General features: G+C 40.2%; 1 protein-coding gene across 1 annotated transcript in view; it reads left to right on the forward strand.

The window, feature by feature from the left end:
• The window catches only part of LOC138973754 (uncharacterized), a 279,057-nt gene that overhangs the window by 70,531 nt on the left and 182,985 nt on the right, over positions 1-25,541 (forward strand). The gene's annotated exons all lie outside the window — the stretch shown is intronic.

Here is a 25,541-nt window from a genome sequence, read left to right on the forward strand (position 1 = left end):
GTGAGTTCGACAGCTACTTGACTAAATATTGTATATTCGCCTTACGCGACTTGTTTCTTCTTTACTTCATTGTCCAATCACTGGGAAATTCGGGGCGTTTCCTCCCTGTGGAAAGCTAGCAGCAACAGAGACACGCTACCTCAAAGTCAAGGGATATATTAGATTGTTGTTTTTCATTACTTTATTGTCTATTCGCTGGGAAATTCGGGTCGCTTCCTCCCAGTGAAAAAGCTATCAGCAACCGAGTCGCACTACCCCAAAGTCAAGGGATATCTTAGATTTTTTTCTCTCATTACTTTATTGTCCCATCGCTGGGAAATTCGGGCGCTTCCTCGCAGAGAAAAGCTAGCAGCAACAAAGTCGCGATACCCCGAAGTCAAGGGATCTATAAGATGTTTTTGTCATTAATGTATTTTCCCGTCGCTGGGAAATTCGGGTCGCATTCTCCCAGAAGAAAGCTAGTAGCAACAGAGTTGCGCTACCCCAAAGTCAAGGGATCAATTAGATTTATTTAATTCTTTTCATTATTTTATTGTCCCATCGCTCAAAAATTCGGATTTGTTTTCTTTATGCTAAAAATCGTAATATTTTATCTATCGAGTCCAAACCACCCCCACCACCCAGCGTGGACGGCTTCACTGTGTCACAATGTGGATGCAAAGAAAGACAAAAATATCTACTGAAAGAGCACACGCCGACGACGAGCAATATCTAGTAAAACTGCAGACGGGTCACCTGCAGACTCAGCCGTGTGTGTATGTGTGTGTGTGTAATCCAGCAGCGTGCTTACAACAACAACAACAACAACAACACAAAAAACACCTAATAAAAAATGTTTAAAAAAACCCACAATAAATACCGGTTAAGCGATATGAAACAATCAGTCAATCTGTCGCTCGAAACAAAAATATCAACACTAAAAACCAGCCATATATGACGTAATGTGAGTAGTTTTGACAGCATCGCTGATCACCTACCTTAATTCTGTTTTCACATATTAATGTTTAAAACAAACATAAACTTTGAAAATAATTCTCTGAGAATGTTAGGACAGTTCCACTCATCTTGAACTCAGGTCAAAAGGAGTTCAGGTCATTCTCTCCCTGACAGGATGCCTTGAGATTCCTTGTCTGGCAAGGAAACCGATTTGTGTGTGTGTGTGTGCATATTTAGAGTTTTTTGTAATGTATTATTGATATAAGCAGATTCGCGATCGTCGATAATGATTTTTCATGGTGTTTTGTCATTTTAAAATTACGAAGGAATTGAAATGTAAGACAGTTTCAAGCGAGCTATTTTTCGCGGCTGTATTTACTGTGCAAACAATTCTAAATATGACAAAAGTGTCACGTGATAATCAACCGTTTGGTTTCGGCGCTCACTGGAGCAGACGATTTTTTCTGTAACCAGTTGACAGAGATGAAACCATATATTACGGTCTCCTTCCGGCAGCAGTCCCAAAATTTCGACTTGTTTTGACCTTAGAACGATGTCTTTATCATAACTGTGAAGAACAGAACGGAGATCACTGTCGAAGTCGGCCAATCTGCAATCATTTTCGTCTCGCGAACACTGATCGCGAAAAACATATGGGAGATAACTCTGTATTCTTTTTTTTATATAGATTCGCGTAGGACTGTAGCGTCCGGTCAGAGAGACAACTGGCAATAGCCGTGGAGCGATGCTTATCAGAATGAGTTCCACTGAGTCCATCATAATCAAATATAGTGCCGAAAAATTAAAGCTTCTTTTTTTAATACAATAACAGGATAGATTGTTCCAAAAAAACTACAGAAAATTGGCCATTTTGACCTCCATAATGTAACATCTTAAAAGTAAGTGTAGTTGGACCTGTCTTTAACGACAGTTTGAAACTGTCTACCCGAGTTGTTATCGCAATTAAAGAAAGCCGCCGTTGGCTACTCGGGTGGTGTCTTATCGCTTTCAAGAGTATGTCAAGAGTATGTCAAGAGGTGTGTATGGGGTGCACTCAAGCGCAGAAGACAACGTGATTGCATTCGGCTAACTGAGAGCCGTCCCGTCCGTCTGATACGTTTAGCAGTCGGTATAGCGAGATGGTAGTGTATGAATTTTATGTATTGGTGATGTAGAGATAGTACAATGTAATTAAAAAAATAAATTTAAAACAAACATGATTTTAAAGGTTGTGAAAGACAGGTTGTGAACGTTAGTTTGGGCCGAAACTGGCAGCCGCAGTCCGTTTAGACATGTGATCGCAGTTGACAAGTAAGCAATATCTTAAAACATGTCGCGTAGACGAAATTAATACATTCAGTCAACCCTTCGAACTCACATTATGAAAGACAATACGAAGACAAAACTCAATACCTGTGTCGATTTCATACCTGACGGCGACCGCTATCGCGTTCACGCCACAGAAAGCCAGTATAGCGCAGTAGTAAAGCGCTTCTTATGAAATGTGCTTTTTCTATTTATATTGTGACCCTCCACCACGGAATGAGTCGCATGTCACCTTTGCATGATTTTCATATTTTTACATTTTCGAGTTTGTTATGCTCTATCCAGTGTGAAAACCGTTTTAGAAGAGCGGAAACTGTTTGAGTTATACTGTGACTATGACCCTCACACTGTTACATACACTTCCGGACTTATATCAAGCTAGCGCAGAACTGACATGCGACTTTTCGTGGTGGAGGGTCACATTTTTTCGAGCTTGTTTTAATCCAAACAGGACATTAAACGTTGTATGTATTTTTGACCAAAATAGGACATTTTACACAGATCGAAACAGTCAGTGTTCCTCCGAGACCGCGCTAGCGGTCGAGGTGAACGACTGTCGAGATATGTGTAAATTGTCATATTTTGGTAAAAAAATACAAATAAAATGTATGTATCTGGGTAGAATTTCTTGTAGTTTTTATGATTGAACGCACACAAACATGCACTATTTTGTAGTCTCGGCTGGCCGCCTAAACAGACGTTTTGTCGGCCTCTGACGTCACATAGCTCAAAGAAGGGAAATCCAGTGTTCAATCGATACACATAGATTTGTTTATGGAATCAGAAAATGATCAAGAATAAGATTACATCTTTTTGGATCGATTCATCACATTTTATTTTTAAATACAATTTTCTGACTTTTAATGGCCAAACTCAAAAAATAATTTGCAAGCTTTAATCCTGAAATGCAATCCTGTTGTCCGGATTTTGTCGAAAGTTACTTTTACAGAATTTTAATCAAATGAATCCAAATATGAGGGTGTGACAGTGCCACCAAAACTTGTACAAAATGCCAGATATTACGTCATCAAAGAAACGTATCCTCCAGTAGTCCAGTAGTTTTCTCTGAATGGCTCTACACATACATACACACAGACCCACAGACCCACAGACACGTACTACGTAGGCCCTACACCACAACCCTAGTCACGATTCCCCATCTAAGTTAAAACATTTAGTCAAAACTTTACAATATGTTAAAAAATATATATATATATATATATTTCGTGTGGTCGTTATAGACAAAGTGGTGGACAAGCTTTCATTGGACAGGTTTGATTGCACGATCGGACTAAAGATTCAAACACACCGATTGGCTTCAAGGGAGCCCGGGTAGCTCAGGTTGTGGACTTGTGATCCTAGGGTCGCGGGTTCGAATCTCGGCCGGGGCCCAGATATGTCATAATGATATACTACAACAACAAAAGTTCATGGAAAGATAGAAACGCTTACTTGCGTTGCAACTTTCAAAACATTTAAGAGTAATTCGCAGTCGGCTGCAGGTCGAACATCATGGAAAATTACATATGAAAATCCGGACGAGGAAGTAAACTTTACCAAAACATTATTGCGAGAAATGTCGCGACAAAACTGCCGGTTGTTGTTATTTTTCTACCTCAAATGCACTCGACATCTGCATGAGTAGGAATAGCATAGAACACAAAATACGCATGCTAACTTAACAAGACAACATGTTCTAGGTAGATAATGTTTGACTTTCTTCTCTCATGTAAAAGTTGTATATCATCTATATTGTTGTATCATAACAGAATTCAGACGTTCAAACGATTTCTGAAACAGACGTGTGCTGCCTGCTACATATATCATTAAACAAATCAAGCCAGTGATGTTGAGAAGAAAAAATATCGACAACCAACTATACCACAACGACAACAATCGATAATTTTGCGCACAAAACAAAAAAAACTTTCGGGAAATAGAAGTCAAGTAAGCTGATCAACTGAAAGAAGAATGAATCTGAATACACATATTTTTTCTTCTTTACCCCTGTCTCCACCCCCTGACCTTGGTTCGGCGCGTCGTTAACAGATACTATGATTTGACACGATCGTTACCTCACAGACGACACGACTCGCCGCGTCTACCTCTCCCTGTGTGCTTCTGTAGCGGCATGTATAGGATGAAAAATATTAATTAATTTATTTTTGTTGTTGAGCAACGGTTTTTACGAACACATAGTGTTAAATAAAACCTTGAAAGAAAAATGATTGTTGTGTATGCATGAACCGCGCACAAGTTCTATCACGCCTCTTCTGAGCGGCTCCCGTTCCACCAAGGGCAACATTTTTTTCTGCCAACTCTTTATTGCATGAAGAAATCAAGTTGACACCTTCTTCGAGCTTCGTGGTCCGCCAGTAAAGTAGCGCACATACTAAATACATTCATCCATTGGCCCAAATGGTCATGTGATAAACCCAACGCTCCGCCCACTCCACTCAAAACACTTGACCGCCGCGTCAATGAAATCTTCGCTGGTGTTTATTGGATGGTCTGTTTTGTTACAGGCCGAACGCTGCCCGTCTTACAGAAGGCTCATAAGACCGCGTAAAAGCCATACCACGTTGAAATCAGCGGTTCTCTTCTAAAAGCGTGATTGACATTGTCAGTTAGTCAAGCAAACGAATGCACGCGTTCACGCATGCACACACATTAATATACGTTTGTTCTGCGAATTGTTTGCTTGTTTCTCTATGATTTGTTAATGCGTGCGCGTGTTTGTATGTGTGTTTATCACCAGTCGACATAATTACTGAAATACTCAATTCTTTGGACGCAACAGCACTCTGCACTTTCAAGCATGTACTACATGTACTGTTTTTGTACATGGGGTTAACACACGTTGTTTTGCATAGAAATCTTAATTCGTTAAGCGGGGAATACTTTAAAAAACAAAACCCACATGTTTTAACGATTCACGTAATGTTGCTTAGCTAACACAACAATTCGCCAAGAAAAATGTACTTAGCATACCCATTCCTAAAACGAGTATAAAGGATCTTAGTTGGAAAAAAAAAGGGAAGTTTTGTTTTTGTTTTTTAAGTAAGTCGCCCAAGCGCTCTATCAACTTGGCTAAAAACAAATCTTTGAAAAAAAACACAACTAACTACACACACACACACACACACACACACACACACACACACACGAAAAAATAAAAGAAAAGAGAAACACACACTAATGTGACATGATATAACTGAGTTTGCTGAAAACTGACGAAAAAGTACAAGACCGGAAAATCGCAAATGCTTACGCATAAACTTTTACAATTTCTTAGAAGCGCTCCGAACAGACACAATCACACACTCACATGCAACCTGGAAAAGCACTTCACTGGACAGTTCGGGTTGCAATTTTGGTTATTGTAATTATGTAACCACACACGTACCATCTGAACATCAGTGTCTAAGTGTTCAGTTATTCACACGGGTTTCATCTGCTTGGGTAATGGATTACAACTAAATAGCACTGAAAAAATTAATTTAAAGAATCAAGAATCAAACGCAAAAGAGATTATCGCCAGAAGGTGAAATCCTGTTTGTATGAAAAGAAATAATCGGCAACGGTAACGGAGCATTTTACAGTTAGTTATTTCAGATGTTTCCAAATTACATCACTGCGAATGTCTCTTGGGCTTCGAAAGGTGGATGTCGCCGGGGAAAAATCACTAAAACGGCTTATTTATTTCTTTATTTGTAAATGAAGTCCTTCCAATACGTATCAATGATTTGGATCACCACCTCAGGTTTGCCTAGGAAGGCGTAATCAATATTTTCAATTTTACGCCGGCAATAAATGTTTACTTTGCGCGTAAAACATATATTAAGAGCGTACAATTCATCAACAGTAATTAAAACAAACAGAAAATCAACAAACTAACTTACAAACAAGCAAAGGGACACGAGAAGAAAAACAAGTCGCGTAAGGCGAAAATACAATATTTAGTCAAGTAGCTGTCGAACTCACAGAATGAAACTGAACGCAATGCAACGCAGCAAGACCGTATACTCGTAGCATCGTCAGTCCACCGCTCACGGCAAAGGCAGTGAAATTGACAAGAAGAGCGGGGTAGTAGTTGCGCTGAGAAGGATAGCACGCTTTTCTGTACCTCTCTTCGTTTTAACTTTCTGAGCGTGTTTTTAATCCAAACATATCATATCTATATGTTTTTGGAATGAGGAACCGACAAGGAATAAGATGAAAGTGTTTTAAATTGATTTCGAAAATATAATTTTGATAATAAATGTTATATATTTAATTTTCAGAGCTTGTATTTAATCCGAATATAACATATTTATATGTTTTTGGAATCAGAACATGATGGAGAATAAGATGAACGTAAATTTGGATCGTTTTATAAAAAAAATATTTTGTTTACAATTTTCAGATTTTTAATGACCAAAGTCATTAATTAATTTTTTAGCCACCAAGCTGAAATGCAATACCGAAGTCCGGGCTTTGTCGAACATTACTTGACCAAAATTTCAACCAAAACTGAGGGCGTGACAGTGCCGCCTCAACTTTCAGGAAAAGCCGGATATGACGTCATCAAAGACATTTATCAAAAAAATGAACAAAATGTCCAGGGATTTCCTACCCAGGAACTCTCATGTCAAATTTCATAAAGATCGGTCCAGTAGTTTGGTCTGAATCGCTCTACACACACACACGCACATACAGACTCAGACACAGACACACACACACACACACACACACACACACACCACGACCCTCGTCTCGATTACCCCCTCTACGTTAAAACATTTAGTCAAAACTTGACTAAATGTAAACAAGTCGCGTAAGGCGAAAATACAACATTTAGTCAAGTAGCTGTCGAACTCACAGAATGAAACTGAACGCAATGCCATTTTTCAGCAAGACCGTATACTCGTAGCATCGTCAGTCCACCCCTCATGGCAAAGTCACTGAAATTGACAAGAAGAGCGGGGTAGTAGTTGCGCTAAGAAGGATAGCACGCTTTTCTGTACCTCTCTTTGTTTTAACTTTCTGAGCGTGTTTTTAATCCAAACATATCATATCTATATGTTTTTGGAATCAGGAACCGACAAGGAATAAGGTGAAAGTGTTTTTACATTGATTTGGACAACTTAATTTTGATAATAATTTTTATATATTTAATTTTCAGAGCTTTTTTTTTTAATCCAAATATAACATATTTATATGTTTTTGGAATCAGAAAATGATGGAGAATAAGATGAATGTAAATGTGGATAGTTTTATAATTTTTTTTTTTACAATTTTAAGATTTTTAATGACCAAAGTCATCAATTAATTTTTAAGCCACCAAGCTGAAATGCAATACCGAAGTCCGGGCTTTGTCAAAGATTACTTGACCAAAATTTCAACCAATTTGGTTGAAAAATGAGAGCGTGACAGTGCCGCCTCAACTTTCACGAAAAGCCGGATATGACGTCATAAAAGACATTTATCAAAGAAATGGATAAAAAGGTCTGGGGATTTCCTACCCAGGAACTCTCATGTCAAATTTCATAAAGATCGGTCCAGTAGTTTAGTCTGAATCGCTCTACACACACACACAGACACACACACGCACACACGCACGCACGCACATACACCACGACCCTCGTCTCGATTCCCCCTCTACGTTAAAACATTTAGTCAAAACTTGACTAAATGTAAAAAACAGAGACAGAAATGGGGGAGGGGAGCATATGGGGAGGTGGAGAGAGGCATTACAAAAACTTTCCTGTTGACGAAAGCAAAATGACGCGAAATGAACCCAATGATGGTTTTTTTCAAAAGTAATGTAGTAAGCTTACAAAAGTGTTCTTTTTTGGTTTGTTTTATGTGTTTTCCTTTTAACAGCCAACTGTCGCCCAATTAGGGACTGCTCTACATTATGCAAATGAATATGAATAGTTAATGGTTGAAAAGTGTGAAAAAGAGAGAGAAACAAAGGGAGAAACAGACTGGTAGAGAGAAGATGGAGAGAGGGAGGGAGGGATTCAAAGAACTGTTGCCGAAAGCAAGGCATCTCGAGATAATGGCCTATAACCTGTTCAGGTAAGTATGTTAAAAGCAATTAACCGCTGAACTCATCCTCTCTAAAGAGTACACTTCACACCAATCGCTGAAGTTTTCAAGGGGTCATAGAGTACACACATTGGACAATAGAGAGGCCGTAAAAGGGTCGCGTTGCCATTGGTCAACCTGACCACGTGATCAGCCTCGGCACAAAGCTACGTCCGTGGTCATGGAAACCCTTTCTAGTTCAGTCCTGGCTCGGAACAGTTTTTTGTGGGTTTTTTTTCCGAACGATGTAGGCGTCTCCCAGGAATTGTTTTGGTTGGCGTGCGGAGCGGAGAGTTACAAATTACTTTAAAAGAAAACACAAAATAACTTCTCAGAGTGTTATGTATGGTCCGACTGAGGTGCCAGTAGCGGACGTTTTAAATGGAAACAAATTGAAACAACTTTTACAGCCCGGACTTCGGTATTGCATTTCAGCTTTGTGGCTTAAAAATTAATTAATGACTTTGGTCATTAAAAATCTGAAAATTGTAAAAAAAAATAGGCCTATTTTTTTTATAAAACGATTCAAATTTACGTTCATCTGATTCTTCATCATTTTCTGATTAAAAAAACATATAAATATGTTATATTTGGATTAAAAACAAGCTCTGAAAATTAAAATTACAAAAATTATGATCAAAATTAAATTTTCGAAATCAATTTAAAAACACTTTCATCTTATTCCTTGTCGGTTCCTGATTCCAAAAACATATAGATATGATATGTTTGGATTAAAAACACGCTCAGAAAGTTAAAACGAAGAGAGGTACAGAAAAGCGTGCTATCCTTCTCAGCGCAACTACTACCCCGCTCTTCTTGTCAATTTCAGTGCCTTTGCCATGAGCGGTAGACTGACGATGCTACGAGTATACGGTCTTGCTGAAAAATTGCATAGCGTTCAGTTTCATTCTGTGAGTTCGACAGCTTGACTAAATGTTGTATTTTCGCCTTACGCGACTTGTTTAAAATCAAGAGTCAAACTGACACAAAGATTTTTACCTTCCATTTCTCTGTAATGGAGGCACGCAGAGGCACGACGTAGAGAGAGCGTCAGATAACCGCGACGTAGGTTTGGAGAGTCGGGTCGGGCACTAAGAGTACAGTTTATTTTTACAGAACTGTACATTAATTATCGCAACAGGTTTAAACAGTTCGCTTTACATTTGATTCTGTCTCTCTCTGTCTGTGTCTGTCTGTGTCTGTCTGTCTGTCTGTCTGTCTGTCTGTCTGTCTCTCTGTCTGTCTCTCTGTCTGTCTGTCTGTCTGTCTCTCTCTCTCTCTCTGTCTGTCTGTCTGTCTGTCTCTCTCTCTCTCTCTCTCTCTCTCTCTCTCTCTCTCTCTCTCTCTCTATCTCTCTTTTTTTTGTCGTTGGAATTTGAATTTAAACATATCTTTGAACATAAAACATAATTGTCAGAACGATTTCGAGTGAACAGACTTCGGCGTGTACGAACACAGATAACCCTGTAGGCTGCTGTCACATTTTAGGTTTCTATACAATGAGAAAATAACAAAGTGTTGTTGACTTTTCATGCAAGGAGGTCGATCCTTGCAATTTTGCATATTATGTTTGTTCTCGTATGTTAGCTTAAGACGGGAAAGTCAGACGCAAGCGAAGGGAAATTACCAGATCACGCTCACAAGTGTGTACTAAAAGTCACATCAAATCCAATCTTCGGCCACTGTGAGGCCACTAAATGAGAAACAGATGACAGGCACTCCGCCACTTCTGCTGAAGGACATAGCAGGTACTTGGCTACACTTCACTGCGCCACATGAGTGATTCCATTTTCCGTTCGGCAATCAGTCTGTCTCACGCACAAATTGTCAAGGGTAATTTTAAACTGAGTCTAATTTTGTCAGACACTGGGCAAGTTTTAATACCGGACCTTCAACATTGACGATTGGGGTCTAAAAAACACATTCCTTCCTTATAAACGATTCAGAGAAAATACCCCCCCCCCCTCCCACTCTATACCCCCACCCCCTTGCATTTTGAAATCTCCTAACATTATCTGAAATTGAAGCTGGCGTTAGAAAGCATGACTGAAACCCCACCGCTGTTAATCTCCTTCTCGATAAAAGAAGATATACACGTATTGTACGGCCGTTTTCTCAAGGCTGTCCAAATGAAGTGCTATCTGAATTTAACTCTTAAAAAAAAAAAAAGACTAATACGGGGTTTTTTTATTTTTTTTTTTAATAAGCCACGCCCCGGACTGCGCGCGCAACACATGCAGACGACGCATATATGTGTAGTAAGTTTGTCGGAACTTTGGCGGAGTAATTTGATAGAGTTTTTAGATTGTGTCAACGACTGTAGACGTGATGTAACTTACAGATAAATTATATCTGAGCTTAAAAAAGTGTTTATTTTCAATAAAAATCGGTTCGGGTAGCGATGTGATGTTAATCTAGCAAATCAACAGGGCTACTTCCTAATGGACCGAAGTTCTGTGGGACTGAAGAATCATCAACCGATGTGAACTGCTATTTGTTTAGGTGGTTCAGTCTTTCCCCATCGGCAGCCCTGTAAGCTTACATTTACTGAAAAAATCCTGTTTCATTTTTCTCTTTGAGTAAGAATATTTGTCCGCAGCTTACGGACTAACCCGTTCGATAGTATTACTTGGGTATAAACTTCCTTCCCAGATTGTCTCTGTCTCATCGCAAAATTACACAAACATTTTTCAATTTACAATATTTTACTTTGTCATTTTTTTCCCTGTTCGACGACTCTTCCGACTATGTGAGTGTGTATGCGTATGTTGAATCCGATTACGCTTGTCCGCTAAACTGAAACGTGATCGAAATGACATTCGATCGATATTGACACTAACTAGTTTAAAAAAAAAATGTATTCACACGCATACGCACACGTGCACTTTTGCAGTCCCATGCACTGACCGCTGGTTCTACCTTGTGCGCTTGTCCGGAGTTTTTCTTTGTTTCTTTTTTAATTTGAGGTAATCGATAATAGCGTGGCATGAAATACAATTTTGCGAAAACCCGGTGAAAACATATCGCTCCAATGAATGCTGTCCATCATGTGCGAGGTCGGGAAAAGTGTTACACGTATCGCATGAAAACAAAGAGTGTACAGATAAAACTGAAAAGGAATTAAAGCGGAGAAGTCGGCAACTCAGTCAAACCACCTCTAATAAAGTGACAAATAGTACTAAACTATCGACTACTAAGATTCATTTGATTTTGTAACCAAGAATTTAGTTTTTGTTTTTGACGGCGCCATCAATTTAAAAGAAATGCATCTTTTCTGGTTCACATTTAAATTTAAAAAAAAATTAAAAAACCTACCTTTCTTGTTTTTTGATTCACATTTAGATAGTCAGCATTATATCATTTACATTTAACGTATACTGCATCCCGGTATCAGCATGCTTATTATACAATAAAATAAAAACAGCGCTAGCATACCATGAACATAATTAATTTCCTTGTAAATCTGTTTTGCTTCTTTCTTTATTTATTTATTTGTGTGGGGTGTTTTTTTGCGTGTTTATTTTGGGGAGAGTGTTTTATTGTTCCTCAAAAGCACTTTGGTCAATATCCCTTTAACTTTGAACTACCGTTCAGTTTGAGGACAGAATGCAATTCTTTTATTTTTGGACAACAACACTGTTGGGGTTGATGTACAAAATTGATGGTTGACTGATCAAAAGATCAAAATATTGTGTGCGATATCTGTTCCTTTAAACCTTTCGTTTAACCAGCAGGTGACATATGGCATGGCACGGCCCCCGTTTGACCACCCAGGCTCTCCCTCGCCCACTTTGTCCCCGCAAGTTTTTTTGCTACCTTTTCTATATGCACTGTCAATAACATTTTTTGAGGCGAATTTGTCGTTTGCTTGCAAAAAAAAAGATAGTTAATTATCAGATCAGCTTTGTAAAGGAGATACTAAAAACCGCACATAATTATTCAAAAAAAGTCTGATGCGTGGCGACAACTGCCGCTCCGACTGAAGGGCTATTTACTGAAAAGGAAGGTGGGGGGGGGGGGGGGGTCCTGGGGAGAGGTGGAGGGGTGGTGGGCAAAATGAGACAGAGCCGATACGATTACGATGTGGAGGGGGGGGGGGGGGCAGCAAATGTTCGCATGCACATGGTGGTCAGTAACTTTAGTAACACAAATCGACGTTTGATTTTAATCCCACACAGATGTGTTAATTTTTCTTTTGTTATTTTCTTTTTTCTGTCAAAATGTATAAATGAAAAACGTGACAGGCTGGATAAAATTTATCTGAGTGAAACGTTATTTCTTTCAGGGTCCGCATTGGTTTCTAAAAAAACAATAGTGTTTAATTTTAACTTGATTTCATTTACATGAATTCAAATCAGAAACGAAGAAAATATCATAACCCCGCAATATAACAGTGTCACAGAATCGTGAAACAATTCCGTGAAAACATTCTCTCAATGCTGACAATGTCTTGGTGCGTGGTTCTCACATGTGGTGTCCAGTTGTTCATCTTAGCTAATTTAAATTCCGCGTGTGATGTTTTAAGTGGGCCTATTGGGACGAAGCTGAGTAGATTCGGGATGCGAAAATCAGCAGATTATACGATTTTATGATCCGCGGCAGAGACTATCAAGTGCTCTTGCGTATACAAGAACCAGTCGGTCGGATCGAGTCCAGGTGTGATTTTCGCGTTCTACTTACAGTCGTTTTATCTCAGCTGATAACTCCTTGCCAAATGGTGGCAAAAACGCTCAATGGAAAGTGACATCGCATGCGTTGGGAAGACCGTGGGAAAATATTGAGACCTCAGAATAGGGTCCTACGATTGACCAAAGCAAAAATAATACGACAACACATCATAGTGTGTGTGTGTTTCTGCACGCGGTCTGTTTCTCAAAAGACACGCAATAAGCACACCCTGGTCGTAAGGGAAAATAGCCTAACATGGACAACTGCCTGATATGGACCACCTCCTGTTCTGACAAACTAACGGTGCTATAGGTCTCAAAACAATTTCATTCTTTGGATAACTTGCATATATATGCGATATAAACATTTGTAACCACACAATAAGCTAAGCTTATATTAAATGTGGTTATAAATATGTACATCTAGATAGGAATTATTATTTCACGTTATGTCAAGGTCAGAGAATCGCTTATCCCCTTGTTATACATGTAAGACAGACAAGATACAATTTTTACCAAAAAAAGAGGAAAAGATACAGCAAAAGAATCAGAGGATGTGACAGAGGACGGGAAGAGAGTTAATTTTATTTTTCAGCAAGCAAGGGGGGGGGGGGGGGGGTCAGAGAGACGATTACTGTTACAGACTTGCCAATTCAATGTTCCTGCAGCAGCAATAATTTGGTTTAAACGGTGTTTATTCAACAATTCAATAATTTCATCCAAAATGTTGTCCAAACTAATTAAGCTTAGATTACTCATAATTTATGAATACAAAGAAAAACCTTCAAGAAAGATTCACTCAAACTTGATTAAATCCCCAGATGAAGCATCCGTCGCGTCGCACATATGGAAACATGCGTTCTTTGATATTACTGTTGCGATCGGTTTTGACGCTGCCGCCACCTCGCCGCAACTATCGTGCTGCCATCGCGTCGCGATATGGAAACACAGCTTAAGACTATGCATATAATACTGCTGGTTTTCTCTTCATTCTTCTCAAAATGTCGGTCTCTGTCTGTCTGTCCCTGTTTGTGTGTCTCTCTATCTCTATCTCGCACTAATTCTGTCGGTCGGTCCGTCTCTCTGTCTGTCTCTCTGTATTTCTAGCTCTGTCTCTCTTTTTGTCTTTTTCTTACTCTCTCAGTTTATTAAAACAAAACAAAAACAAGAAGGGCAAAGCCCATACGACTCACATGCTTGACCTTGACCTTTACATGACCTTGACCTTCAGGGTCAAGGTCAAATAACTAAACCTAGTAATGACATCATACACTAAGAACTGCTTTAGACATTTTTCCTACCAAAATACAATGTGACCTTGACCAAAGGTGAAGGTCATCCAAGGTCATGCAACTCAAAGCTGTTCATTCAAGACATAGGAAGTACAATGGTGCTTATTGGCTCTTTCTACCATGAGATATGGTCACTTTTAGTGGTTCACTACCTTATTTTGGTCACATTTCATAAGGGTCAAAGTGACCTTGACCTTGATCATATGTGACCAAATGTGTCTCATGATGAAAGCATAACATGTGCCCCACATAATTTTTAAGTTTGAAACAGTTATCTTCCATAGTTCAGGGTCAAGGTCACTTCAAAATATGTATACAATCCAACTTTGAAGAGCTCCTGTGACCTTGACCTTGAAGCAAGGTAAACCAAACTGGTATCAAAAGATGGGGCTTACTTTGCTCTATATATCATATTTAGGTGAGGTATTCAATCTTAAAAACTTCAGAGAAAATGGGGAAAATGTGAACAATAGCTGTTTTTAGGCAACATTTATGGCCCCTGCGACCTTGACCTTGAAGCAAGGTCAAGATGCTATGTATGTTTTTTGGGGCCTTGTCATCATACACCATCTTGCCAAATTTGGTACTGATAGACTGAATAGTGTCCAAGAAATATCCAACGTTAAAGTTTTCCGGACGGCCGGACGGACGTCCGGACGGACGGACGGACGGACGACTCGGGTGAGTACATAGACTCACTTTTGCTTCGCATGTGAGTCAACAAGTCGCGTAAGGCGAAAATACAACATTTAGTCAAGTAGCTGTCGAACTCACAGAATGAAACTGAACGCAATGCAACGCAGCAAGACCGTATACTCGTAGCATCGCCAGCCACCGCTCACGGCAAAGGCAGTGAAATTGACAAGAAGAGCGGGGTAGTAGTTGCGCTGAGAAGGATAGCACGCTTTTCTGTACCTCTATTCGTTTTAACTTTGTGAGCGTGTTTTTAATCCAAACATATCATATCTATACGTTTTTGGAATCAAGAACCGATAAGGAATAAGATGAAAGTGTTTTTAAATTGATTTGGAAAATTTAATTTTGATACTAATTTTTATATTTTTAATTTTCAGAGCTTGTTTTTAATCCAAATATAACATATTGATATGTTTTTGGAATCAGCAAATAATGGAGAATAAGATGAACGTAAATGTGGATCGTTTTATAATTTTTTTATTTTTTTTTACATTTTTCTGATTTTTAATGACCAAAGTCATTAATTAATTTTTAATTTAATTAAGCCACCAAGCTGAAATGTAATACCGAAGTCCGGGCTTTGTCGAACATTACTTGACCAAAATTTCAACCAATTTGGTTGAAAAATGAGGGCGTGACAGTGCCGCCTCAATTTTCACGAAAAACCGGATATGACGTCATCAAAGACATTTATCAAAAAAATGAAAAAAAATGTTCGGGGATATCATACCCAGGAACTCTCCTGTCAAATTTCACAAAGATCGGTACAGTAGTTTAGTCTGAATCACTCTACACACACACACAGACACACACACACACACACACACACACACACACACACATTCCTGCCTGTCTGCCTGTTCTTCTCTCTCTCTTAGGTTACTTTCACGGATTATGCAAAAAAGAAATATGCACGGCTGCTTCACACTTTTCTTGTTTTCTCTCTATTATCAACCTTTGGTGTCTGTCTGCGTGTCTGTGTGTCTGTCTGTCTGTTTGTTTGTTTGTCTGTCTGTCTGTCTGTCTCTCTCTCTCTCTCTCTCCCCTTCTCTCTCTCCCCATCTCTCTCTCGCCATCTCTCTCTCTTTTTCGCTCTCTTCATCTCTCTCTCTCTCTCTCTCTCTCTCTCTCCCCTTCTCTCTCTCGCCATCTCTCTCTCTTTTTCGCTCTCTTCATCTCTCTTTCTCTCTCTCTCTCTCTCTCTCTCTCTCTCTCTCTCTCTCTCTCTCTCTCTCTCTCTCTCTCTCTCTCTTACAGTCAGCATAATGTATTACAAATGATGGTTTATTCCTGGCAAATTTCGACCAAATGATTATCGAAGATGGTTATGCAAATAAGATGCAACAACGGAAAACAGACGAAATTAAACAGAGACCCCAAGCCCGTGACAGACAGACAGACAGACAGACAGACAGACAGACAGACACAGAGACTGAGACAGAGACAGACAGACTAGACAAGCCGACAAACAAAAAAACAACATGAAAAGACACATGTAGGTGACGATGCTGATCCCAATACCGATGCCGATGTCGATGATGATGATGATGATGATGATGATGATGATGATGATGATGATGATGATGATGATGATATATCTCTTTATTTCCCTCTCTTGGAGAGTTTGCTGCGTGATAGCCTCTAACCCTATTCATTGTATAACAACGTTAAATCATCATCGTCATCTCTCTCTCCCGTTCTCTCTCTCGCCCCCCCCCTCTCTCTCTCTCTCTCTCTCTCTCTCTCTCTCTCTCTCTCTCTCTCTCTCTCTCTCTCTTACACACTTTCTCTTTCCTACTCTCTCTCTGTTTTGTTCTCCTTTCTCTGTCAGATTTGTTTTAAACAAACACGTAGGAAAGAAATCTGCAGAGCTGTTGCAATTGTGTCTTTTATCTCTATCTCTTTCTATGATTTTTTTTCCCGGTTTTTGACTGTGTGCCTATCTGTCTGTCTTCCTCTCTCTCGCAGGTTACTGTCTGTCCGTATGTCTGTCCGTCTGTTTGTCCGTCTCTCTCACTCTGTCTCTGTCTTTCTTTCTTATTTAATTACCCCAACTCTCACTCTCTCTCTCTCTCTCTCTCTACAATTACAAATACAATTTTTGTATTAAACATGCCCCTCTCCTCTTTATTGGTATAATGTACACAAACCCTTTTCGAATGAAGGGACTTACAAACCAACCACTACATGTATTTAGATGTGTGATGATCTTGGCAATGTCTTGCTTGTTTGATTGATTTTCTTTAAAATGTAATGTATGGATTAGAGCATGATGTTGAGAAAGTGCAAGCTGCACTATACCACTTAATTCACATCAATCAACTCGCAATTTACCTCAATGTAATGCATTTTGTGTACATATGTATAATGTGTTTTCACTTTAGTTATCTGTTAAAATGTAGAATTTTAGTTATCTATTTTCTAATTTGTATCTTGTATTTTTTATTTCATTTTTTTAGTTAGTCCCTCTTTAGGGCGAGGGCTGGATGTAAAAAAGCAGACCACTGCTTAATCTACTACCCTCGTTAAATAAAGAATTGTCATTGTCATTGTCATTGTCTCTCTCTCTCTCTCTTTCTCTCTCTCTCTCTCTCTCTCTCTCTCTCTCTCTCTCTATCTGTCCCTCCGGCAGCACACATTTTTCGCTCCAGCAATTTACTTGAACAAGTGAAGAAAATGCCTGTCGTTGGACTACCAACTGCTGTGGAAGCTACCTTGACAGGCCTGCCAGCTGACCACTATGTCAAGTACTGGAAAGTCACCGGAGAATGAGAAGGAGCCACAGTCACACTTCAACTGCTCAGCACAGAGAACCAACAGGCCGCCATTTGCCGAGCTAGTCAACGCAACGTAAACAAAACCCCTTCGCAGCTCAGACGTGACAGACAATGATCCCAACAATTTAACAGCAAAGAGGTATGCGTTTCTTCTCAGTGTTGATACAGCTGATCGATCATCTGCGAAATCATGCCAGCACAACATCAGGCATAATTCACACAAACACGTACGACAAAGTTCCCGACGTTAGGCACAAACAGAAAATGAGACTACACGCCGGCGAACGCATTGACAGCGAGGCAAGCTGTGTTGTGAACATTGAAGCACGTGAATCACGGAGCCACATTCCATCCAAGCTGACGGAACCTGCCTTGCAGCAATCCGTTGACTCCACATGCGTGGCCACTGACAGTGACAAGGACAGATATTTTACGTCAGAGAGTGATACAGAGGAACCAGTGGAAAAGCAGTTGACTAAAGCTGAAAAGGATGCTTTGGAAAGGGAGTACAGTCTAGGGGAAGTAAAAGCACTTGCTTTAGAAATTACTACGAACCCCAGAACACGAAAGAAAGTGATTAGAATGGTGTACAATGCTTCATCCAAACAGCTGCTTGCAAAATCAGATGACTTCATGTTCACCTACGATTGTACCAAAGCTGAAACATTGTACTGGACGTTATTCAGGGACAAAGCAGACATGAGTTATGATGAATCAGAACGACTGGCATTTATTGAGGAGCCTGCGGATGTGCGACGAACACTGTACCTTATTGAGATAAATCATATCGCCAAGGATTTGCATGCACTGGTTACACTTCTCAGAGCCTACCTTCAGACTTGAACTTTGATCGCTGTTGTATTATATCACATTTACGTATCATTACATGCTGCTTCTCTTGCAAAACTCGTAAAGCACTACTACTATATTTTGCAGCTGATACTGGTAAAACGTTAATACTCTATGATTGTATTAAAACATTATTGTACATAATGCACTGGAAACATTTTCAAACATAATGTGGTTAACTTCTATTTCACCTCAATGAGCGAGGGCGGGATGAAAAAAAAAGTAGTTTAGCATTTCCTATTCTGTTACAGTGTTAAGATAAAGATCAATTCAATTCAATTTAATTCAATTCAATTCAATACAATCATCTCTCCCTCATTCTCGTTCTCATAAATAGGACTCAAACCATACCGGCACGGTGGCCTAGTGGTAAGGCGTCCGCCCCGTGATCGGGAGGTCGTGGGTTCGAAACCCGGCCGGGTCATACCTAAGACTTTAAAATTGGCAATCTAGTGGCTGCTCCGCCTGGCGTCTGGCATTATGGGGTTAGTGCTAGGACTGGTTGGTCCGGTGTCAGAATAATGTGACTGGGTAAGACATGAAGCCTGTGCTGCGACTTCTGTCTTGTGTGTGGCGCACGTTATATGTCAAAGCAGCACCGCCCTGATATGGCCCTTCGTGGTCGGCTGGGCGTGAAGCAAACAAACAAACAAACAAGCACATTTCACTGCTGTACAGCATACATCGTCCCCAAATACCTGTGTCTGTGTGTCACCGACTTAGTTGCTCTGCAAAGTGTGTGTGTGTGTGTGTGTGTAATACTGCCTTGCTGCAGAGTTTGTGTTATACCGCTTTGCTCTGCTGAGTGTGTTTGTGTTAATTACGGTCTGTCTGTCTGTATATTCTTTTGTCTGTCCGTCTGTCACTCAAGGGTAAGGGGGTGTCCTTAACCTCTCCTTTGTTGTCTCGGTCTGTCTCTCTGTCTCTGTCTATCTGTCTATGTCGCTCTTTCTGACTCTCTCCCTCTCAGCGGAGATCAAAGCCAATGAAAAACACACATCTCTGAAGCAGTTTTAGCTTGTGCCTCCAAATGACTGCTGTACAACAACCAGACCCCATCTGACTGCTGTTTGGGAAACAGTCCCCAATTCACTGCTGTACACCATTTACGTATCATTACATGCTGTTTCTCTTTCGAAACTTGTAAAGCACTACTTCTATTTTGCAGCTGATACTGGTAAAATGTTAATACACTATGATTGTATTGAAACATTATTGTACATAAAGCACTGGAACATTTTCAAACATAATGTGGTTAACTTCTATTTCAACTCAATGGGCGAGGGCGGGATGGAAAAAAAAACATTTTAGCATTTCTTGTTCTGTTACAGTGTTAAGAGAAAGATAAATTCAATTCAATTTAATTCAATTCAATTTAATACAACTCTCTCTCCCTCATTCTCATTCTCATAAATCAGACTCAAACCATCCGTTGTCAGGGTCGTGAATGCTAGCTACTGACTGGATTGGAAATACTCTTATGTCGCCTAGCGCCATATGTAACTGATGAAACCATTCATAGCACAGCGCAGAGCTATCGGTTTTTGGACGTCCCCATTTCACTGCTATACAGCAAACATCGTCCCCAAATAACTGTGTCTGCGTGTCACCGACTTAGTTGCTCTGCAGAGTCTGTGTGTGTAATACTGCCTTGCTCTGCTGAGTTTGTGTGTTATACCGCTTTGCTCTGCTGAGTGTGTGTGTTTGTGTTAATTACGGTCTCTCTGTATATTCTTTTGTCTGTCCGTCTGTCACTCAAGGGTAAACCGGCACGATTAGCTTAGTGGTAAGGCGTCCGCCCCGTGATCGGGAGGTCGTGGGTTTGAACCTCGGCCGGTGTCACGATTTCATCTCTCGCCTGTGTACATATTTCCCCCTCGATATTTACTCGAGACCGAAATGTTGTTTCCTGGTAAAATTAAGAATAGAAATTATTTATGGACGAAAAGCATGTCAGTTTCTTGCATGTGAAAAAAATTGGTTGTGAAATTAAATAGATTTCACTCCCAAAATCGAATTCTTCGAAAACGTGTACCGAGTGGTTACGTCCCTTGAGTAAGAAGGGAAACATTTTAGGATGAATCAAATTTCTAAGTTAAATAAAATAATTGGTTGGACAAATTTGGCCCCATGAATGTAAGGTACACAAGGTCGCTCATCAGTACTATCGAAGGGTGGTTTTTTTGTTCAGTGTAGAGTTTATACTAGATCAACGAGGCCGAAAATCGAAATATCAACACGGCGAAAGATGAAAACGTCACACCGGGTCATACCTAAGACTTTAAAATTGGAAATCTAGTGGCTGATCCACATCCCATTTTGGTGCAATCCCATTTTGCAGCCGTCCCATTTTTTTCCCTATCCCATTTTCGCGACATGTCACAAGCCAAGCGTCATTTTATAAAATTTATAATTTTGGATGATTAATGAGATGAGGATGATTATAATGATGATGCTATGGATTTCCAATTTGGATTGAGACTACGTGACAGGGCATTTTACTAACATGTCATAACAATAGCGCGACATCCCATTTTGACACCATATCCCATTTGGCCGCCATGCCGTTTCACCGTATTCCATTTATCCCCCATCCCATTGTCGCGACATTTCACAAGCCAAGCGTCATTTTACTACCGTGTCATAACAATAGCACGTCATCCCATTTTGACACCATCCCATTTGGCCGCCATCACATTTTTTATTTATTCTTCTTGCCAAGCCTCACTATACTACTATACTGCGTTATTCAACTAGGAAGACATTCCGTTTAGGCCAAATTCCATTTTTGCCACAATCCAAAATGTCGCGAAATAGAGATGGCGGCAAAATGGGATGACGGCAAAACGGCATGGCGACAAAATGGAATGTGGCGCTAGTGGTTTGACACGGTGGTAAAATGACACATGGCCTATGAAATGTCGCAAAAATGGGATGGGGGCAAAATGGGATAACGGCGAAACGGGATTGCGCCAAAATGGGAAGTGGAGCTAATGGTACATGACATGGTGGTAAAATGACACTTGGCCTGTAAAATGTCGCAAAAATGGGATGGGGGCGAAATGGGCTAACGGCCAAACGGGATTGCGCCAAAATAGGATGTGGGGCTATTGGTACATGATATGGTGGTAAAATGACACTAGGCCTGAGAAATGTCGCCAAAATGGGATGGGGGCGAATTGGGATAACGGCGAAACAGGACTAATAGATCCCTTGACTTGGGGTAGTGCGACTCTGTCACTGCTAACTTTCCACTCGGAGGAAGCGACCGGAATTTCCCAACGATGTGACATCCTAGTAATTAATTTATTTTTTTTTAATTCCTAAAATTAACAGAGTCGCGCTACCCCAAAAGTCAAGGAATTTCGTGTTTGTCCCTTGACTTTGGAGATGACAAGAAAATATCGGGCGCAAAAACGTGATTTGTAAAATTTTTCACAACATATGTCGCCTAGCGCCATGTATGTGATGAAACCATTCATATAGCTCTGCGGGAGCTCTGCACTTTTGGACGTCCCCATTTCACTGCTGTACAGCAAACATCGTCCCCAAATACCTGTTTGTTTCTAAAAAATCACGCTGGAGGTTGCATTTTATGTAATAACCTCCTGAAATGAGTTTTGACACTTTAGAATGGCATGTAAAATGACACATGGCCTATGAAATGTCGCAAAAATGGGATGGGGGCAAAATGGGATAACGGCCAAACGGGATTGCGCCAAAATGGGACGTGGAGCTAATGGTACATGACATGGTGGTAAAATGACACTTGGCCTGTAAAATGTCGCAAAAATGGGATGGGGGCGAAATGGGCTAACGGTCAAACGGGATTGCGCCAAAATGGGACGTGGAGCTAATGGTACATGACATGGTGGTAAAATGACACTTGGCCTGTAAAATGTCGCCAAAATGGGATTGGGGCGAAATGGGTTAACGGCGAAACGGGATTGCGCCAAAATGGGATGTGGAGCTAATGGTACATGATATGGTGGTAAAATGACACTTGGCCTGAGAAATGTCGCCAAAATGGTATGGGGGCGAATTGGGATAACGGCGAAACAGGACTAATAGATCCCTTGACTTGGGGTAGTGCGACTCTGTCACTGCTAGCTTTCCACTCGGAGGAAGCGACCGGAATTTCCCAACGATGGGGCATCCTAGTAATGAATTTTTTTTTTTTTTTAATTCTTAAAATTAACAGAGTCGCGCTACCCCAAAAGTCAAGGAATTTCGTGTTTGTCCCTTGACTTTGGAGATGACAAGAAAATATCGGGCGCAAAAACGTGATTTGTAAAATTTTTCACAACATATGTCGCCTAGCGCCATGTATGTGATGAAACCATTCATATAGCTCTGCGGGAGCTCTGCACTTTTGGACGTCCCCATTTCACTGCTGTACAGCAAACATCGTCCCCAAATACCTGTTTGTTTCTAAAAAATCACGCTGGAGGTTGCATTTTATGTAATAACCTCCTGAAATGAGTTTTGACACTTTAGAATGGCATTTAACGCTCATTGAAGTTTTAGCAAACTTTCTAACACCTAAAACATTCATAGCACCGATAACGTAATTCTAGCTCTGCACTTTGTGTACACATACGTCCCCATTTCACTGCTGTACAGCAAACATCGTCCCCAAATGTCTGTTTTTCTAAAAATCACGCTGGAGGTTGCATTTTATGTAATAACCTCCTGAAATGAGTTTTCACACTTTAAAATGGCATTTAACGCTCATTGAAGTTTTAAGAAACTTTCTAACACTTAAAACAAAAGAGACCCCAAATGCCTGTGTTTTGAGCAAGATGGCATTTTGATACACAGCCGACCCCAAATGACTGTAAAACCACCTATGTGTGTGTGTGTGTGTGTGTGTGAGAGAGCCTGTGTGTGTGCGTGCATGCATGCGCGTGGGTGGGTGTGTGTATGTGTGTGTCTGTTTGTAAGAAAGACTGGCTGAACACCGAAATACTAATTTTACCGGGCTATTATCCAAGCAACAGCTTGAAAGTATTGAAGCAATGATCAACATTTCGTAAGTAGGCTACAGACAGACAGATCTAGATCTAGCGTCTCCCACTCTTGCGCTGTGTCTATGCTTAATGTGTGTGTGTGTATGTGTGACGGAGTGATTGAGTTTGTGTTACTGTTTGTCGATTTCTTACGGGAGCCTTGAAGGCTTCGCCTCTTGTTTGAAATTGGTTTAATATAAATTGTGTAATGTTAAACTTGTGGGGTCCTGATTTGGCCAACATGGTCCGCTGGACCCACAAAGCAACAGATATCAATCAATGAATCAACAAATAGCAATCTGTCGATTCAAAGAAAGTATTGAGGCAGACACTGTAAGGTTTTCAAGCAAGAAAGCAGGATCTTTGTCATTATTCCCCCCCTCTGCATCTTTACCTCTGTAAACTTGTAGGGCTAGTTAATTTTCGATAAACACCCAGCAACCAAACAAATAAAGAACCAGCAACAGCCTGAATCCTTGATAGCGCAATGGGTTGAGAAGCTGTTCTGTGTCGGTACTACTTTTGCAACTGAAAAGTTCCGAACGCTCTAATGTACAGTATACATCTCTCAAGCAAACAATACAAACATACCGCATTTAAGTTCACAACTACAGCTTGCATGAACACATGAATGTCCATAATACAATCCATGAGTTCGGTTGTTTTCTGAATCTAGATCTGCCGTGCACAAACGTTCAACACAAGCAAATTCCCAATGCAAGTAACTCATACTTTGTCCAGCGACAAGAGTAGTTCCCCTTTCAAATTTCTTTTCACTCAGTTTCTTCCACAACAGACTGCAATCCGACGGTCAGTTTTTAACAATATTTCATTTTATAAAGAGATTACACGCAATAAAATGCACACATCTCATCAGTTTAAAGAACATAAAGCGGTTTCATACATTATTTTCCCCAGAAAACTGAACTTCATACAGTTTTTAACGTTGGAACACGGGTGCAAAAGTTTGTCTGATGGTCCCATTTGACGAAAGAACATTATCCTGAGCGATACCAAAACATGAACAGAACACACAATATAATAATGCCTTTACCGCCACAGCAGAATAACAACATATCTGTGTACTTAATTTTAGTCCAAAACAGGGAAACTGACAAGAAATGTTAACAGAATGGAATGATTTGCACGGAACTATACAACCGCGCATTAATCGATCGCCTGCTGGAGCTCGCATTTTTCATGATCCGCTAACTTCGACCATTATTTTTAATAATCACTGAGACTCAGCATGTAACCTCTACGTATCAGGCAACTATAGTTGTCAACCTGTTTGGCTCTGCCAGTCATTTTAAGTTTAAAGACGTCAGCAGGTACCTGAATGCTCCTCTTGCTCTTATGTTGGACATATGGTATCGTAAAGGATAGTTACAGTATGGCTCTCCTTAATACAAATGTTGTTGGACAGAGATAAGTGTTACCTACCGTATATGTAATGGCATAGGGTCTTCTTGCACACTTGGAATCATCCGATTCCTGGCGCCTGCAGCGCACGACTTCTTCACTTTTATTTGACTGGCTATGTAATGCGATAGTTGCATCTTAATATGTGAGCTTTCTCTTATACATCAGCTTTTCATAAACATCTGTAATAAATATGGGGAACCAGACACTTTCAAAGTTAGTGTGTTCAACTTAGGGGCCCCTTTCTACATTGTTATTCAAGGGCAATTAGAAATAAACGTAAACCCCATACATTCAGAAGTTCCCTTCACACGAAAAAGGCAGGAGATTGAAAATCCATAACTGCGCGAGCTGCAGCTAGCAATAAATAGGCGCACCGCACAGGTGTTGGTGTGTTGTGAAAGAGATCGTTATTCAAATGTCGTACTGCGGCTTGCGGCTGTGACGTGGTGCCAATAGTAATGGCGGAAAGGAAGGAAAATGTGCATGTTGTTG

Source organism: Littorina saxatilis, linkage group LG8 (assembly GCF_037325665.1).
Source record: "Littorina saxatilis isolate snail1 linkage group LG8, US_GU_Lsax_2.0, whole genome shotgun sequence".
In the NCBI taxonomy this organism is placed as follows: Eukaryota; Metazoa; Mollusca; class Gastropoda; order Littorinimorpha; family Littorinidae; genus Littorina; species Littorina saxatilis.